The sequence below is a fragment of the Tachyglossus aculeatus genome, chromosome X1 (assembly GCF_015852505.1).
Source record: "Tachyglossus aculeatus isolate mTacAcu1 chromosome X1, mTacAcu1.pri, whole genome shotgun sequence".
NCBI lineage: Eukaryota > Metazoa > Chordata > Mammalia > Monotremata > Tachyglossidae > Tachyglossus > Tachyglossus aculeatus.
This window is the reverse complement of record NC_052101.1, coordinates 33,627,322-33,647,683: the sequence shown is the minus strand read 5'-3', so window position 1 is coordinate 33,647,683 and position 20,362 is coordinate 33,627,322. Positions and strand designations below refer to the sequence as shown.

Genomic DNA, 20,362 nt, shown 5'->3' with positions numbered 1-20,362 from the left:
AGCAAGGGAGGGAAAGCTTCCCTGGCGGCGGCGGTGTGCAGACTAGGTTGCCTGGGAGAGGGAGAGAGAGAGGCTTCCCCGCCTTGCACGCCATCCCGTTTCCCCGCTCCGGCGCGGGGCTTGCCCGCAAACGGGAGCCGCGCCCGGGAGCCGGAGGAGCGGGGAGGCCGAGCCGGGCCCGGGGGTCGCCGCCGTTGCCCCCGGGGAGCCCGCCCGCCCGCGGCCGGCCGGTTGCCGCCCGGAGGCCCGTTGCCGGGGATGCGGCTGGTTGTCCGGCCCGGCCCCCGTGGAATGACTGCCCCGCCCTCGCCGCCCCTCCGGAAACACGGTTGCAACTTCGAAAGTGTCCAGCGGCCGCCCGGGCAGCGCCGGGACAGCGGGGTGAGTTCCCCTTCCCCTGCCCGCCAAGTTCGGGGTCGCTGGGTTGCGGGGAAGAAAGCGCGGAGTGCTCCCCGGAGGAGGCAGCCCTGGATCCAATAGTCTAAATCTATTCTGTTTATTTTATTTTGTTAGTATGCTTGGTTTGGTTCTCCGTCTCCCCCTTTTAGACTGTGAGCCCGCTGCTGGGTAGGGACTGTCTCTCTATGTTGCCAATTTGTACTTCCCAAGCGCTTAGTACAGTGCTCTGCACACAGTAAGCGCTCAATAAGTACGATTGATGATGATGATGATCGGGTCCACGTTTTTCTCCTCTCCCCCGCCGTGGGGTTGCCTTCCTCTCTTCCTCCCTTCAAGGCCCTGCTGAGAGCTCACCTCCTCCAGGAGGCCTTCCCAGACTGAGCCCTTTCTTTCCTCTCCCCCTCGTCCCCCTCTCCATCCCCCCGTCTTGCCTCCTTCCCTTCCCCACAGCACCTGTATATATGTATATATGGTTGTACATATTTATTACTCTATTTATTTTACTTGTACATTTCTATCCTACTTATTTTATTTTGTTGGTATGTTTGGTTCTGTTCTCTGTCTCCCCCTTTTAGACTGTGAGCCCGCTGTTGGGTAGGGACTGTCTCTATGTGATGCCAATTTGTACTTCCCAAGCGCTTGGTACAGTGCTCTGCACATAGTAAGCGCTCAATAAATACGATTGATTGATTGATTGATTGATTCCTGCGGCCGCACACAGGTGTCCGAGGCCGGGCGTGGGTCAGAGGTCATGGGTTCCCATCCCAGCTCCGCCCCACGTCTGCTGTGTGACCTTGGGCAAGTCACTTAACTTCTCTGAGCCTCAGTCCCCTCATCCGTACAATGGGGATTAAGACTGTGAGTCCCTCGTGGGGCAACTTGATTAGCCTGTATCCCCGGCCGCCCAGGCAGCTCCGGGACATCGGGGTGAGTTCCCCTTCCCCTGCCCACCAAGCTCGGGGTCGCTGGGTTGCGGGGAAGAAAGCGCGGAGTGCTCCCCGGAGGAGGCAGCCCTGGATCCAATAGACTAAATCTCTTCTATTTATTTTGTTAGTATGTTTGGTTTGGTTCTCCGTCTCCCCCTTTTAGACTGTGAGCCCGCTGTTGGGTAGGGACTGTCTCCATATGTTGCCAATTTGTACTTCCCAAGCGCTTAGTCCAGTGCTCTGCACATAGTAAGCGCTCAATAAGTACGATTGATGATGATGATGATCGGGTCCACGTTTTTTTCCTCTCCCCCGCCGAGGGGGTTGTCTTCCTGCGGCCGCACACGGGTGTCCGAGGCCGGGCGTGGGTCAGAGGTCATGGGTTCCCATCCCAAGTCCGCCCCACGTCTGCTGTGTGACCTTGGGCAAGTCACTTAACTTCTCTGAGCCTCAGTTCCCTCATCCGTAAAAGGGGGATTAAGACTGTGAGCCCCTCGTGGGGCAACCTGATTAGCCTGTATCCCCCCCCCCGCAGCGCTTAGAACAGTGCTGGGCACCTACTAAGCGCTTAACAAGTATATATGTTTGTACATATTTATTACTCTACTTATTTATTTTACTTGTACATATCTAGTCTATTTATTTTATTTTGTTAGTATGTTTGGTTTTGTCCTCTGTCTCCCCCTTTTAGACTGTGAGCCCAATGTTGGGTAGGGACTGTCTCTATATGTTGCCAATTTGTACTTCCCAAGCGCTTAGTCCAGTGCTCTGCACACAGTAAGCGCTCAATAAGTACGATTGATGATGATGATGATCGGGTCCACGTTTTTCTCCTCTCCCCCGCCGAGGGGGTTGCCGTCCTGCGGCCGCACACGGGTGTCCGAGGCCGGGCGTGGGTCAGAGGTCATGGGTTCCCATCCCAAGTCCGCCCCACGTCTGCTGTGTGACCTTGGGCAAGTCACTTAACTTCTCTGAGCCTCAGTTCCCTCATCCGTAAAAGGGGGATTAAGACTGTGAGCCCCTCGTGGGGCAACCTGATTAGCCTGTATCCCCCCCCCCCCCGCAGCGCTTAGAACAGTGCTGGGCACCTACTAAGCGCTTAACAAGTATATATGTTTGTACATATTTATTACTCTACTTATTTATTTTACTTGTACATATCTAGTCTATTTATTTTATTTTGTTAGTATGTTTGGTTTTGTCCTCTGTCTCCCCCTTTTAGACTGTGAGCCCACTGTTGGGTAGGGACTGTCTCTATATGTTGCCAATTTGTACTTCCCAAGCGCTTAGTACAGTGCTCTGCACACAGTAAGCGCTCAATAAGTACGATTGATTGATTAACAAGTGCCGTCATTATGAGAAGCAACGTGGCTCAGTGGAAAGAGCACGGGCTTTTGGAGTCAGAGGTCATGGGTTCAAGTCCCGGCAGTTGCCAGTTGTGTGACTTCGGTTGTCACTTCACTTCTCTGTGCCCCAGTTACCTCATCTGTAAAATGGGAAGTAAGACTGTGATTAAGACTGATCGCCTTGTAACCTTCCCAGCGCTTAGAGCATTCATTCATTCAGTCGCATTTATTGAGCGCTTACCGTGTGCAGAGCACTGTACTAAGCGCTTGGGAAGTACAAGTTGGCAACATCTAGAGACGGTCCCTACCCAACAGTGGGCTCACAGTCTAGAAGGGGGAGACAGATGACAGAACAAAACATATTAACAAACTAAAATAAAGTAGATAAATAAGTAGTAAATAAATAGATAAAATTAGAACAGTGCTTTGCACATAGTAAACGCTCAGTGTGTCATTATTATTATTGTTATTATTATTATTATTATTATTGTTACTGTGGGGGGCGGGGACTGGGATCCAAGCTCCGGAGGAGAGGCCAGGGAGTTATCCCGAAAGCGGCAGAACTGGAAGATGCTTCCCTGCTAAGCGCTTAGTACAGTGCTCTGCACATAGTAAGCGCTCAATAAATACGATTGATGATGATGACAACTCTTGAAAAGCCCACTGTTGGGTAGGGACTGTCTCTCTATGTTGCCAACTTGTACTTCCCAAGCGCTTAGTACAGTGCTCTGCACACAGTAAGCGCTCAATAAATACGATTGATTGATTGATTGATCCGGCCTGGAGCAAGTTTTCCGGGATGGATTTGCCCGCTTCCTCCTCGCCCGGCCAGCAACAGGTGGCTGACTCCGCCGGCCAAGGCAGGGAGACCGAAAGGTCTTTCACGTGTCCCGTACTGTATCATCATCATCAATCGTATTTATTGAGCTCTTACTATGTGCAGAGCACTGTACTAAGCGCTTGGGAAGTACAAATTGGCAACATGTAGAGACAGTCCCTACCCAACAGTGGGCTCAGTCTAAAAGGACCCCATTCATGCCACCGTATATAGAGAAGCAGCGTGGCTCGGTGGAAAGAGCCCGGGCTTTGGAGGCAGAGGTCATGGGTTCAAATCCCGGCTCTGCCAATTGTCAGCTGTGTGACTTTGGGCAAGTCACTTCTCTGGGCCTCAATTACCTCATCTGGAAAACGGGGATTAAGAGTGTGAGCCCCCCGTGGGACAACTTGATCAATTTGGAAACTCCCCAGCGCTTAGAACAGTGCTTGGCACATAGTAAGCGTTTAATAAGTGCCATTATTATTATTATTAAGTGACTACTGGGTGCCGAGCAGTGGACTAAGCGCTTGGAAAGGACAGTTCGTGTGACCGCGTTTGACTTTGTGTGTAGCTGTGTGTGCCCACTGCCCTACTAGACCTGTAGGAAAATCATTCAGTCGTATTTTATGAGCACTTAATACCTGCCGAGCACTGTACCAAACATTTGGGAGAGTACTAGAGAAGCAGTATTGCGTAGTGGGTAGAGCTCGGGCCTGCAAATCGGAAGGTCATGGGTTCTAATCCCATTCCGCTACCTGCCTGCTGTGTGACTTTAGACAAGGCACTTGAAGCAGCATGGCTCAGTGGAAAGAGCCCGGGCTTGGGAGTCAGAGGTCGTGGGTTCTAATTCCGACTCTGCCAATTGTCAGCTGTGTGACTTGGGGCAAGTTACTTCACTTCCCCGGGCCTCAGTTCCCGCATCTGGAAAATGGGGTTGAAGACCGTGAGCCCCACGTGGGACAGCTTGATCACCTTGTATCCCCGCTAGCGCTTAGAACAGTGCTTCGCACATAGTAAAGGCTTAACAAATGTCATTATTACTGTTCTCTGGGCCTCACTTCCCTCATCTGTAAAATGGGGATTGAGACTGTGAGCTCTTTGCTGCACAGGGACTGTGTCCGACCCGATTTGCTTCCATCCGCCCCAGCGCTTAATCCAGCACGCAAGAGTAAGCGCTTAATAATAATAATGATGGCATTTATTAAGCGCTCACTATGTGCAAACACTGTTCTAAGGGCTGGGGAGGTCACAGGGTGATCAGTTGTCCCACGTGGGGGCCAACCATTTTACAGATGAGGTAACCGAGGCACAGAGAAGTTAAGTGATTTGCCCAAAGTCACACAGCTGACAAGTGGGGGAGTCGGGATTTGAACCCACGACCTCTGACTCTGAAGCCCGGGCTCTTTCCACTGAGCCACGCTGCTTTTCTGCTTACAACTACCATAATTATTATTAGGGCAGTATAACAGAGTTGGTAGGCAGGTTCCTTCCCTCCAGAGGGGGAAACAGCCAAGGCCTTTTTCCCCCCACTCCTGCAGATGGGCTAGGACAGGATGGTCCGGTCGGGTTTGCCCCTAAAGTACCAGGCACGGGCACCGAGGCCAGGGGGCAAGGGGGGGGCCCGGCCCTCTCCACCCACCCCATTCAGACGCACGTGGAAGAGGGACACAATTGATGGGTTCCTGGATGAGGGCTAACTCAATTTATTTATATTAATGCCGGATTACTTGTTCTGATGTCTGTCACCCTCCCTTCTAGACTGTGAGCCCGTTGTGGGTAGGGATTGTCTCTCATTCTTGCCGAATTGTACTTTCCAAGCGCCTAGTCCAGTGCCCCGCATACAGTAAGCGCTCAATAAGTACGACGGAATGAATGAAGAAAGTTAGCTGCGGTAGGTGGTGGTCATGGATGGAGTTCCCAAGGCTCCGGCCGGGCCTCCTCCCTTTAAGGGTCCCCAATCAATCAATCCATCAATCAATCGTATTTATTGAGCGCTTACTGTGTGCAGAGCACTGTACTAAGCGCAGTCAGTTTGGACTCCGAGCATCCCAGCCCGGTATCCTTACTGCTTGCATCCTGGGACCCAGAACATCCCAGCACGGAATCCTAAATTCCTGCCGCCTGGGATCCCGAACATCCCAGCACGGCATCCTAAATTCCTGCCGCCTGGGATCCCGAACATCCCAGCACGGCATCCTAAATTCCTGCCGCCTGGGATCCCGAACATCCCAGCACGGCATCCTAAATTCCTGCCGCCTGGGATCCCAGCGCAGGATCCTAAAGGCCTGGGACCCTGAGCATCCCAGCGCAGGATCCTTCAGCCTGCCGCCTGGGACTCCCTTCCAGAACCGGGAATCCCGTTGTTTCGGGTGCTTTTCTTGTTTTTTTTTGGCGGGCCCCGGAGGTGGAGCCCGGGAGCCGAAACCGCCGCCTGTTTTCAAGACATAAGCAGCGGCATTCTATTTTTTTAAAGCTTTTTGGAAATCACCCCACGATTCCACTAACTACCGAGGTTTGTAAAGAACCTCGGATTGCATTCCAGGAACGCGGCTCACAGGGGATTGGTGTCGGCGAGAGACAACACCAAAATTTAAGAGTTTTGTGTATTCACTATTCACTCTGTTTTTATCTGCTGAGTAAATCTTGTATTCCAAATTTGCCTTGTGACAGTGCAGAATAGGGCATGTGCTGGACCATTATTTAGAAAACTTTATCTCTCTCTCAGTCATCTATCTGTATATATATTTAATGATGGTATTTAAGTGCTTACTGTGTGCCAAGCATTGCTCTTCCAAACTGCTATAACTTTACACAGCATGGCTTAATGGCAAGAGCCCGGGCTTGGGAGTCAGAGGACATGAGTTCTAATCCCAGCTATGCTACTTGTCTGCTGTGTGACCTTGGACAAGTCACTTAACTTCTCCTTGCCTCAGTTACCTCATCTGTAAAATGGGGATTAAGACTGTGAGCCCCACGTGGGACAACCTGATTACCTTGTATCTATCCCAGAGCTTAGACCAGTGCTTGGCACATAGTAAGCGCTTAGCAAATACCATTATCATATTTATTATTATCATTATTATTACACTCTAGGAATTTTCCTCTTCTACCTGCCTTCCAAGTGCACACATTATTTGGGGTTTGAATTAAGCTCCTTAAGGACAGGAGTTGTGTCTTTAAACTCCATTGTATTGTAGTCGTCTAAAAGCTTAGTGCATTGCCCTGCGCGTAGTAAGCACCTGATAAATAACACTATTTGATGGGGTTGAAGGAGAAACAGAGGGGCCCACCCAACACTGCCTCATTAGACCAATAGATTTTGCAGCCATGCAGTGTTTAGAAGAAGCTGGAGAGGGCAAAGGGTGGCTGTTTACTCTTCAGGACCGTGGCCGTCTTATTATCCTCAGTCATTCTCATTTTATTTCTGTGACTCAGATTGCTGCCATGGCCTCTGGATTGTCATAATGACCAGTAAGAAAAAAGATGAACTTTGGAGTGTGTGTGGTGGGGTGGGGTGTGTGTGTGTGTGAGAGAGAGAAAGAGAGAGAGACAGAGAGAGAGAGAGAGAGAGAAATACTTTTTTATGGAGATTTTCAGTTTTTTATGAAAAATACCCTTTATTATTCATAGGTGCTTAATGGTGAATACTGCCATGTGAACTTGGGAAAGCCATTTAACCTTCTCGGCCTCGGTTTCCTTATATGTCAAATGGGGATTAAATATCTGTTTCCCCTGTCTTTAGAGTGTGAGCCTCGTGAAAGACAGGGATCGTTTGATCTGATTGTCTTGTATCTACCTCAACACTTAGCTCAGTGTTTGGCACATTGTATGTGTTTAACAAATACCACAGTTATCATCATCATTAGGGAAAGATGGGTGCCGTTTTTGGAAACGGAACTGGCATAACTCTGCACTCACCATTGGTTGATAAGAAGAAATCTCAAATTGTATTTTTTCTCTGCACCTCATACATTCAATATGTACTAATTCTTAATCCTTTTTTGATCACCCATTTTGTTAAATACAGATATATTTTCTCAGTTATTGGTTTTAACTGTGACCTTCATTTGCCAGTAATAATCAGCCATAGGTTATTCTGATGAGTCAATATCAGCTTTATATATATTTGTAAGACTTATGAATAGTTTGTTCTAATTCTGGCTCCTCCACTTTCCTGCTGTGTGACTTGGGGAACTCACTTCACTTCTCTGTGGTTCAGTTTCCTCAAATGCAAAATGGGGATTCAGTACCTGTTCTCCCTCTTACTCGACTGTGAGCCTTATGTGGGGCAGGGAATACATCCAGCTTGATTAACTTGAATCTATCCCAGCCCTCAGAACAGTGTTCGACACATAGTAAATGCTTAATACATACAGTGAAAAAAATAGTTTGGAGCTCTGTTCTAAGAAAGGCATACAATCACAATATCTGCACCTTTAAAGCGTTGGATTTTAAATGTAGAACTTATTTTTCAAATGCCTTTTAAAGGCTGTGTCACCTCCACAACATCGCCAAGATCCGCCGTTTCCTCTCCATCCAAACCGCTACCTTGCTGGCTCAATCTCTCATCCTGTCCCCACTGAATTACTGCATCGGCCTCCTTTCTGATCTCTTATCCACCTCTCTCTCCCAGCTCCAGTCTAACTTTACTCTGCTGCCCGGATTATCTTTGTACAGAAACACTCTGGGCACACCACTCCCCTCCTCAAAAATTTCCAGTGGTTGCCTATTGAATGAAGCAAAAACTCCTCACTCTCGGCTTCAAAGCTCTCCATCACCTCGCCCCCTACCTCGGTGCTTAGAACAGTGCTTTGCACATAGTAAGTGCTAAATAAATGCCATTATTATTATTATTATTATTATTATTATTCTGTCCTTCTCCAGCCCAGCCCACACATTCCACTCCTCTGCCACCTCTAACCTCCTCACTGGGCCTCGTTCTCTCCTGTCCTGCCATCGACCTCTGGCCTAGAATGCCCGCCCTCCCTCCACATATCTGCCAAACTAGCTCTCTTCCTCCCTTCAAAGCCCTACTGAGAGCTCACCTCCTCCAGGAGGCCTTCCCAGACTGAGCCCCCCCCTTTTTCCTCTCCTCCTCCCCTCCCCATCCCTCACTCCTCCTGCCCTTCCCCTCCCCGCAGCACTTGTGTACATTTGCACATATTTATTACTCTATTTTCTTAATGATGTGTATATAGCTATAATTATATTCATTCTGTTGGTTTTGACACCTGTCTACTTGTTTTGGGTTTTTTTTTGTCTGTATCCCCCTTCTAGACTGTGAGCCCGTTGTTGGGTAGGGACCGTCTCTATATGTTGCCAATTTGTACTTTCTAAGCGCTTAGTACAGTGCTCTGCACACAGTAAGCACTCAGTAAATATGATTGAATGAATGAATGTGACATTCCAGTTTTTATGTAGTAAATTGGACTAAATGTATTTTGCAGAATAATTTATTATTATTTTAAAAATTCAGCCTGGAGTGTGCTTCCATAGCTGAAGAAAAATTATGAGGTTAAAACTCCAGTCCCGAGACCTTGACACAGAGTGAGTCTGAGAGCACTTAAATTCAGCTCACCCTCATCCCCACAGCACTTATGTACATATCCATAATTCATTTCTATGAATGTCTGCCTCCCTCAAGACTGGAAGCTCTTTACGGGTACGGAACAAATGTACCAACACTGTGGTATTGTTCTCTCCAAAGTGCTTAGTACAGTGCTTTGCATGTGGTATATGCTCAGTAAATACCAGATTGACTGATAAAGTTCTAGCTCTTCAATAGGGAAATGGAGCATTTAAAAAAAAATGGTTGTTGACAAACAGTGCCAGCTGGAGAGCACTCATTTCAAGCTCATAAACCAGGATTTTTAGTTGTTATTCCTAATGTAAAGTACATCGTTTTGTTTCAGCTATCAGTTTTTGAGGTAATTATGGTAGAAATAATATAGTCTAATTGAAATGAAAAATGTACATAACTTAATTTTACTTAGAAAATTTAGTGCTGATTTCATGTTTTCTATGCACATGGTAAACTTTTACCCAGAAAAGTACCAAAAAAAGAGAAATACTGAAATATTTCCATGATTTGCTTTTTGGAAAAATCCAAAATGCTAAAGTGGTGCACATGTAAAAGATTTCTAAAGTTCCCTTATTCACAAATTAAGAATTTTCCCATCACATTTTTCAAATGGTGTTACTATTCATTACCTTTTTCGGGAGCTTATTCTTACGCTTTTCAGTGTGGTAAGTTAAGGAAACATAGAGGTTTGTGAAAGTTGACTAAGATTCTTCATCATCAATAATGCAACCTTTAATTGGCTGTGTTAGTAGACAGGGTAAGGTCAAGCCAGGTCCTCCCATATTGGAAAACAATCACAACTTTTTATTTTTTAATTAAAAAAAAATCCTTTGGGCCTTTCTTTCCTGTTTGTGGCGTGCTTTGAAGTGTGACTAAGTGGACTAAAGTCACTTAGCCTAAATTCATCTTCAAATACTGAAAGGTGTGCAATGGTCTATGGAATTGTTAACACGTAGGCCATTATCGCTTGGTGTCAATATTATAAGAGATTAAGGCACAGATCACTGATGCAGTGTGTTGTGGATGATCCTTTGGGAACATAATTAGTGCTGACAACGTAAGCATTCTATAGCTTGGCTCTTTGCTGGAACATGTCCTCCCCATTCTAAATGACATATCTGTAATTTATATTAATGTCTGGGTCCCCCTCCCCAACCCCCCCAAGACTGTAAGTCCGTTATGGCCACGAATTGTGTCAGTTTATTGCTGTATTGTACTTTCTCAAGTGCTTAGTACAGTGCTCTGCACACGGTAAGTGCTTAATATGATTGAATGAATGAATGAACAAGTCATCCACCCCAGTACTCTGTCTCCAGTGATGGCCACAGGATGGTTGGAAGAACTAGGTGATGGTTCATCTTTGACATCCACCTTAAGTTTAGGGCCAACTAATATCTCTAATAGTTTCCCTTACATTCCTGACTTTCCCTCTACTGTTTATCCATAAATTCATCCAAATGCCTCTTGAATCTCAGCTGGCACTACTTTCTATGGTACTGAATTACACACCTTTGCACCTGTTGTGTGAAAGGAGAGTTTCTATTTGTTTTGAACCTACCACCTTCGAACTTCAGTGGACGTTCTCACATTCTGATGATATGAGATATGGGGAAGTATGCAGTACATACTTAGGTTCCTGATGAGAGGGTCTGCAACCTGCATGTGTTTTCCCAGCATCGACGAAACTTTGGCACACCACTCTGCAGCCGAGGACTCAGGATACGGGTGGCAGCACAGTCTGTCAATCAATGGTTTTCATTGAGTATTTACTGTGTGCAGAGCACTGTTCTGAGTGCTTGGGAGAGGACAAAACAACAAAGGTGGCACTCGTACCCTGCCCACAAGGAGTTTACATTCTAAAGGGGGAGGCAGACATTGAAATAAATTACAGAAAGCCTCCCCTTTCTTTAAGCAAAATTGACGTTTAAAGCATTTGCTCTGAAGAAATGCTTGTTACTAGAACTTAAACTGCCAGACTTGTCTTATACTGTCGAATCGTCTCCAACCCATAGCGACACCATGGACACATTCCTCCCGGAATGCCTTAGTTCCATCTGCAGTCATTCTAATAGTGTATCTATAGAGTTTTCTCGGTAAGATTATGGAAGTCATTTGCCATTGCCTCCTTCCACACAGTAACCTTGAGTCTCCACCCTTGACTCTCTTCCATACCGTTGCTGCCCAGCACAGGTGAGTTTTGACTTGTAGTGATTGCCTTCTACTCACTAGCCACTGCCCAAGCTAGGAATGGAATGGATATGCCTCTGTTTTACTCTCCCTCCCATAGTCAAGACAGGTAGAATACAGGAAACTCTCCAGGTGTAGCCCTGAGAGGGGGAAACTGCCCATAGTGGACTAGAAATTATTTTTGCTTGCTGTACCGTTTTTCATGTTTATAGCACAAATGAGGTTTTATTTTATATCTTACCTCTTAGCCTTTTCAGAGAGGAACTATGCTTAATGTAGGTCCTGAAAGCCCATAATAATCGTATGGTGCCCTGAAATTTGTGGATGCTCAATTTTTGCTGATGATAAAGGAACAAAATGAACTGTATGCAGTTTCAAGTAGGTCAAGGTCATGCTTTTCTCCCCCTCTCTAAATATTCCTATTTTGTCATTCACTTTTGTCTCTAAGATTAACAAAGAGAGAGTAAGCAGTGACGAAAAGATGTAGAGACATGAAATGATTAGTAAAAATGAAAAAGCCACGATTATACAAGATTTTTCTGAAGAACTTATAGAAATGATTTCTTTGTTAATTTAGACGGTGAAAAACACACAGGCACTCCATGAATATTAGTCGTCAACAAGAGAGTAAAAATTCTTATTAGCAGAAATTAAGGAATTCTTTCAGATTCACACTCTCCTTCTCTCCTGCCATCACCAAAGAGCTAATCAGAGATCAGTGGTATTTATTGAGCGCTTACTGTGTGCAGAGAACAGTACTAAGTAAGTGCTTGAGTTGAAAACAATAGAGTTAGTAGATGTGCTCCCTGCCCACAACGAGCTTACAGTGTAGGGATCTTTGGTTTTCAGAACCAAAATTGTCGGGAAGCATTACAATGTTTTCTTGGATGCATGGCTGTGTTTGAATTCAAAAGTAGATGCCTATGATGAACCTATTTGCTTTTCTTTTTTTGTGGTAGATAAAAAGCCTTATCCTTATCTGTGTGCCTCTGCTTCTCTGCAAAATGTGGTTAATAGTATGTTGGAAGTAATTTGATTGTTAAAATACAAAACAAGCCAATTTTGAATGGCACCCTGTAGGCCTTGGCAGTGGTAGAGGTGATGAGACTGGTTGGTACTGGTTAGTGAAAAGACTTGGGGCAGATGAGGTGGAGGCGCAGGATATTTGGGCAGGCTAGTGAAGAGGTAATACAACTGAGGTAAATAATCTGTTCATTTTTTCTGAACCATAGAAGCCTTAGGCACTTGGGTACACTACTTGAGTATTGTCTACAACCTTTGCTGCTTTAGGGGTCACTGATCCCGGGATATTAAGCCATCCTGAAGTCCAGAATTTCACCATTTCTTTTTTTTTTGAAAGGTAGATGACAAAAGTAAAATATTACATTAAAATTTTCACAGGGTGAGTAGCACATTTTCAGAAGGGGGAGGGAACCCTGCTATTTAAGTAGTTTTGCACTTTTCTAAGGTACAAGTTACACTGATTTTTTTTTTTTTTTTTACTAATATGAAGCCCAGGTTGTTTGGTTTTTCCTAAGCAACGCCTATGTTGGAATAGCTCTTCTTAGGCCCATTGAGCAGAAAAATGCATCATTTTCTACACTAAAACAAATGTACTGGTGAAATTTTTTCAGACATGGTAAAGAGTAAAGATGCTACTATATATCTAATGAGTAGAATCTGGCTGGGGTTTACAGATGGTGTTTTTACTGTTTTGTCTTAGAATGTCTGTCAGTAATCAAGCTTATAGGACATCATCTGTGTAACAATCTCCAAGTATCTTCCACACATTCCCCCATTTATTTGAAGCCCAGGAGATCGTCTGCCCAAGCAGTTGTTGCTTTGGACCATAATTTACAGTTGCAATAGGAAGTTCTTAATTTGTACTTTATATTGAGAATGTGAAGAACACAGAGGACTTCTTTACATTTCAAGATCATAAATTAAACTGGAACTAGAAGCCACAATTTTTGACTGTTAACCTAATGCGCTAAACACTTAGGGATGTCTGGGACAAGTGTTTCCAAAGTGTACTCTATTATTTAGACCAAAATGTTTTCCTTGGTAATTGGCTAAACAAAATATTTGCTCACTTTCATGTATCCTGGTTTTAAAGTAGTAAATAGCTAGCCATTTCATCCTCTTTGCCTGATTTCAGGCTCCAATCTATTTTTTTGGCTTGAATTATAACAGTGCATTTATGTTGACTTTCATCTGGGAGAGTGAAATATCCTACAGAGGGTGATGAGTAGATAAGCCTCCTCCTGGGAACTGAGAATTCCTAAAAACATTCCCTTTAATTTAAACATTGCCCTAGATCATTCAGAATGCTAATTTAAAGCAACAGATTCAGTATGTTCCACCTTCTTGCATCATTTAAATAAAATATCTTTTAATTCAGCTAGATCCAACTGAAATGAATTATTGGAAGCTGGCTGTTTCTAATCTGGCTTTACCTTCCTTCAAGATGCCCAGACAGTCTGGTATGGACTGGATCTCAATATTAGGCCTGTTTTCGCAAAGCAGACAATTGGAGACCTTTATTTTGAGCTGTAGTGGTAACACCTTTCTCCTGAGAGGGAATTTTTAGGTCAGATAATGAACACTATTTAGGTCTGAACTAGAGGAGTTGCCAATTTTAGATCATAATAAGACACCTATGAGGGAATTCCTCTGACCTTTATTAGACAGAAAGGGGTAGATGAACTTTCATGGAGGCAGGGAATGCCTGAGATTATGGGGGAGTAAAGGCAGGAAAGTTAATAGCATTTATTGAGCACCAGCTGTGTTCAGAGTTCTGAACTATGTTGCTGGGAGAGTAGAATAGATAAAAATTAGTGTACGTAATCCTTGTCCTCAAGGAATTTACAATAACAGTGCTTTGCACATAGTAAGCGCTTAACAAATACCAACATTATTATTATTATTATTATTATACTGGGGGAGACAGGCATTTAAGTTAAAGATAGGAAAAAAATAATAGTATAATAATAATAAAATAATAATAATTATTATTATGTGCTTAGTGTGTGTCAACCACTGTTCCAAGCACTGGCACTGGGGCAGATACGGGTTAATCAGGTTGTACACAGTCCCTGTTCCAAATGAGGCTCATAGTTTAAGCTGGGAGGTGGGAAAGAGAGGCACTGATTTCCCATTTTACATATGAGGAATCTGAGGCACAGAGAAGTTGTGATTTGCCGCAAATCACACAGCAGACAGCTGGCAGCGTCAGGATTAGAACGCAGGTCCTTTGACTCCCAGGCCTGAGCTCTTTCCACTAGTCCCTGCTGCACCTTATATGTGTGTAATGAAGGGTTTTGATTACTTAAATGCTATTGCGGTGCAGAAAGACTGAAGTGGAAATTGGAGCATATGAAGTGGGAAGAGTAGAGACTAATTAGGCTAGTTCTCATGGAGGAGATGTGCTTTAAGAAGGGCTTTGAAGATGGGAAGAGCTGTGGGCTGTCAGATGTTGGGCTACAATAAGTGGGTAAAGACGTGAACGAGAAGTTGATGGCAGGAATATGAGGAAAAGGCACAGCAAGTAGGTTATTTTAGGATGAATAGTGTGAGTTTGGATCTAGTAGGGGAAAAGGAGGGAAACTTGATCGAGTTTCTTAAAGGCAATGGTTAGAAGCTTCTGTTTGATGGGGAGAAGAATGAACCATCTTTGGAGATTTTTGATATCTAGGAAGAGAGGAACAGAACAAGATTTCAGGAAAAATGTTCCAGGCAGCATAGGGAAGTATAGACGAGAGGAGACTGGAAGTAGAGAGATTATTCAAGAGATGGCTGCTGAAATAGTAGTCAAGGTTGAGTATGACAATGGAGTGGGCCATTGTGGTGGTCATTTGCAAGAAGAGGTCAATCCTGGAAATATGGAGGAGTAATCAACAGGATTTTGCAACAGACTGTGCTTAATACAATGTTCTGCACACAGTAAGTGCTCAAATACCATTGAATGAGAGAGAGGAGTCAAGGATGATGTCAGAGTTGGTGCTTGAGAGATGGAAAAGATGGTGCTATCATCTGTGGTATAATTAGGTGAAGGAGAGGATTTGTTGGGGGAAGAAAAGAAGAGGGAGACACATTTAAACTTACCAGAGGAATCCACGTTTTTTAATAGTGAGTCACGTGACCAGAAATTCATGTATGGGTGGGCCAAATGTTTTCTTTCATTCATTCAATCGTATTTATTGAGTGCTTACAGTGTGCAGAGTGCTTGGAAAGTGCAAGTTGGCAAAATATAGAGATGGTCCCTACCCAGCAACGTGCCCACAGTCTAGAAGGGGGAAACAGACAACAAAACAAAACATGTAGACAGGTGTCAAAACCGTCAGAATAAATAGAGTTATAGCTATAGGCACATCATTAATAAATTACAGTAGTAAATATGTACAAGTAAAATAAATCTGTACAAATTTATATAAGTGCTGTGGGGAGGGGAAGGAGGTGGGGGGTTGGGGAAGAGGAGAGGAAAAAGGGGGCTAGGGTGGGGGGATGCGGAGGAGGAGATGAAAAAGGGGGCTCAGTCTGGGAAGGCCTCCTGGAGGAGATGAGCTCTCAGTAGGGCTTTGAAGGGAGGAAGAGAGCTAGCTTGGCAGATGTGTGGAGGGAGGGCATTCCAGGCCAGGGGAAGGACGTGGGCCAGGGGTTGACAGCGGGACAGGTGAGAACGAGGCACAGTGAGGAGGTTAGTGGTAGAGTAGTGGAGGGCGCAGTCTGGGCTGTAGAAGGAGAGAAGAGAGGTGAGGTAGGAGGGGGCGAGGGGATGGAGAGCCTTGAGCCCGAGAGTGAGGAGTTTTTGCTTGATTCGTAGGTTGACAGGCAGCCACTGGAGATTTTTGAGGAGGGAAGTAACATGCCCAGAGCGTTTCTATACAAAGATAATCCAGGCAGCAGAGTGAAGTATAGACTGAAGCGGGGAGAGACAGGAGGATGGCAGATCAGAGAGGAGGCTGATGCAGTAGTCCAGTCGGGATAGGATGAGAGATTGAACCAGCAAGGTAGCGGTTTAGATGGAGAGGAAAAGGCAGATCTTGATGATGTTTTCATTAACATTGGTTATGTAATGCATGCTACTTATCAAAAATAGATTTTTTTTGGAATTAAAAAAAGTGTAATCAACTTTATTAATACCAAAGGGGAGAGTTACAAGTCTTGGGTTAGCCATTGATCAATTTTGATCAAGTCACTGAGATTACCGTTTTTTAAACAGACTGAACTCTTGTTGAGAACTGTGGGGTATTGGTTGTACTGACTAGTAGTTCATGTGTACTTGTTGATTAGGTAAACTGCATTTTTGCTCAAAATCTGAGGTGGGCTATATGTATTGGTTAAGTGGGCCTCCTTTAGATGCCCCTGATTTAGAGGTATGTATGCGCACCTCCCCCACCCCCTTCCCAGCCCCCCATCTCTCATCATTTCTCATCTCCCCTGCCCACACAGACATATCTTAAAATGCAATCACAAACTTCATGCAGTTACTCAGATGATACCTCCTTGGAAAGTTGGCTGGCATTGTGATGAGAGAGAGAGAGAGCGAGAGAGAAAAAGAAAGAAAAAGAGCGCATGCAGAGAGAAAGTGAGCGAGCGCTGAGACCACCTCTCCCTTACCTCACCTCTGCCCACAACGGACTTCTTGCTCCAGTTTGGCATAGCCGCGTTGTCACTGATGCTAGGAGCTCTTCCTTGAACATTTCTGATATAAGGAATTAGGTGGAGGGCAATCTCCCAGAAGCCCCCAGTGAGTAGCCTCAGGAGCAACAGCCTTTTCACTGCCAGCATTTTTTTCAAAACCATTTGCTAAAATTGGTCTTCCTATTTGTGAGACGCAAGGGCCAGGTCACTCTTTTGGAAGAGGCAGAGGCGAGAAAACAGGTTTTAGCTGCCCCTCTCTCTCCCCATTTTTCTGCAGGTGCCAACTGGCAATCTTGTGTGGGCTTGCGTTCAGCCAGCCTGACAGCAAGCCTCACCTGGCCCACAGGGATTTGACATGCTTGCTCCAAATACGTTTTCACTGAATTCAATGCTTGTAGCAAACCAAGAACCCCTAAGGCATAATATTGATATTTGCAAAAGTCATAATGCATAATAGAAATACAAGCAGTTATTGTTGTGGAAAGCTTTTTTATTAGACTGTTTATGCATTTGTTGCTATTATAAAAGATCAACAGTCATTCTTCACCATTCTTCATTAGAGAGTTGCTGAGAGCTGAAGTTCTTACATTTTTGTCATTATATTTAGGCTATCCGATTTGAGCAAGTTGACTCTGAAGATGGAATGATATGTTAAAATAGTCTATGCATTCAATCTTATCTCATCAAGTCGGCACAAGGACTGACACTTTTGTATAATGTGGCTTGATGCTCTGATTGCAAATTGATCCTGAGTGGCTAAACTGTTTTGCAATTTCATCCACCAAATGCCTGCACTGGCATTTTGCACAGAATCATTAATCGTGTTACTGTTTTGAGGGATGCACTAGAAATCCATTTCTTGTCCTCTCTTTTGTTTAATAGTGTAATGTAAAGAGAAATTCATTTTCCATGAAACTAAAAATGTAATTCATTATGTGGTGAATAAATTGATGAATCTTTTTTCAAATAATTGGTAATAACATAATTTCCTTGCAAGATGGAAGAAATATTTCATAATATTAAGAAGGGTATTATGATTTCAGTCAGTCATTATTAAAGCTGCTATAACCAACAATATTATTGTGGAAGTTCTTAGACTTAACTGTGGCTGTATTGTGTGGGTTTTCTAAGAAACTTGTTTGACTTACCCTGAGTGAATTTGACTATTGTATGGGCATTCTTTTTCAGGCATCTGCCAGAATCAGTCTTTCTATTCCTTAGAATCATGGGCCAGGCCATTCATGGGGAAATAAACTCAGGATGTGTCTTTCACTGTTACTTGCATGCAAATCATCTCATTCAGTTTTTGATACAGTTTCAAATTGGGAAGTCTCCAAACCTTTTTTTTTTTTTAAAGCACAGAAAAAGAAAAGTCAAAACTGAAGAAACATGTCCAAAAGTCCTTTCTGAAATTGATGGAGTTACAAATAGAAGAGCACTGCTATCAATAATATTTATCGAGCACTCACTGGATGTTGAGCACTGTACTAAGCAGTTCGAAGTTTACAGGAGTTTAAGGAGTTTGCAGTCTAGTAGGATGGTCTTGTGATCACCGCACATTGTGCTTGTTCATTCATTTCATGTTTGAACACTTGTTTCTAGTGTCTTAAAAATAGCTGGAATTAAATATTTGTGGGCCTTCTTGTAGAAGTATACTGAATAATGAGCAAAATTGCTAGTCCTCTTAGAAGTAGTAATAATATTTACTAAGCACGTGCCATGTGAAGAGCACTGTACTAAATTCTGGGAAATAATTCATAGATGTGAACTGGACATGATCCCTGTTCTGTTTCGTCTGCATTCGGAAGTAGGAAGGGGGTGATAAAGACCTGAATGGAAAAATCTACAAAAGCCTTAATGAATGTGGCTGAAATGTTATCTCAGAATGATGACCAGAAATTCATGTTTAATCAAAAATAGGTGAAAAGAATGTAAAAGGAGATGATTTAAGTGGAAATTACTCAACCTGAGGTGAGAATACCCAAAAGCCAGGCCTTTATTACTTGATTAACTTCATGTACATGATTGACTTGAGGAGAAAGAGACTCCTTACCAAGTACTCAGGTTGGGTCCTTGAGCACATGGGAACTTTTTACTCCAAGACTTGCTTGCATTTGGAAAGGGGATAGAAGAGGATTAGCAACAGTTTAGGCCATAACACCAAAATAGATCACTTGGGCCTGTTTTCCCACAAGTATAAGGCCATGGTAATTCCCCAGTTGCCCTTGGGGTTTATGGATTCTTGACATCATCATTTCATCACACTGTCTAGGATAACACTGGACCATCTTCCAGTTTAGTTGATTAAGGCATGTTGTATTTCATCTGACCATAATTAGGAGTAGCTTTTGATGTAGTTTTCAGTGGTGTCAGTAGCTCACACAGCTAGGGTCTGTGATAATCAGTGCTTAATTGATAACAGTGCTTATGGGGTGTTTTGGGAGACACACTGTTGTATAAAATGTACCCTGGCTTACAGTTTAGAGGGGAGACAGACATTAATAAAAATGAATAATTTATGGCTATGTACATAAGTGCTATGGGGGACTGAGAAAGGATGTGAATAAAGGGTACAAATCCAAGTGCTTCTGGGGAATTTTTTTCATAATAATAATAATAATATTGATATCTGTTAAGCGCTTACTATGTGTCAAGCACTGTTCTGAGCACTGGGGGAGATACAAGGTAAACAGGTTGTCCCATGTGGGGCTCAGAGCCTTAATCCCCATTTTACAGATGAGGTAACTGAGTTCAGAGAAGTGAAGTGACTTGCCCAAAGTCACATAGCTGACAAGTGGTGGAGCTGGGATTAGTACGCACAACCTCTCACTCCCAAGCCTGGGCTCTTTCTACTAAACTATGCTGCTTCTTCCCTACAGTTTCCTCGCCAGCTTTCAGTCAAACTGCTGATTGCTTGGCTTTAATCAAAAAACTTTCACCACAGACTGAGTGTAACAGCAATCTAGCAAAAATATCTCTAATGTATTGTCTGAAGCAGAGAAAGATTGGTCAGAATGTCTTTACCTTTTGTTGTTTTAATCCTAAAATAATCCAAGTGGTCAATTCTCCACTGGTATGGGAGGTACAGCTAATCCATTTTTTGTTTATCCTTGCCTTGATAAAGGCAAGTTTATCAAGTTGTATTTATAACCGGATGGAGAGGCAGCTAGTTGTAGCTTAACATGGGACTGGAATTCAGGAGAGCTGGGTTTTAGTCCTGGCTCCACCATTTGCTTGGTGTGACCTTGACACTTCAATTAACTTCATGCTTCAGTTTTTTAATCTGTAAAATGAGATTAAAATACCTGATATCCCTTTCTCTTAGACTTTGAACCCCTATGGGACAGAAACTAAATCTGATCTGAATCTTTTAATATATTTAAGTGCTTAGCATTGTGCTTAATACATAGTAAGTGCTTAATAAATACTGTTAAGTTATTGTGAGGCAGTTACTCCAGAAGAA

The 20,362-nt window shown here is 43.9% G+C and overlaps 1 protein-coding gene across 1 annotated transcript in view; it reads left to right on the top strand.

The window, feature by feature from the left end:
* The first annotated feature begins 326 nt into the window (after positions 1–326).
* SGCD (sarcoglycan delta) overlaps positions 327–20,362 on the top strand; it is a 601,642-nt gene continuing 581,606 nt past the window's right edge. The window contains exon 1 of the mRNA XM_038739912.1: positions 327–381. The gene's annotated coding sequence lies outside the window, so the exon portion shown is untranslated. The remainder of the gene's footprint in view (positions 382–20,362) is intronic.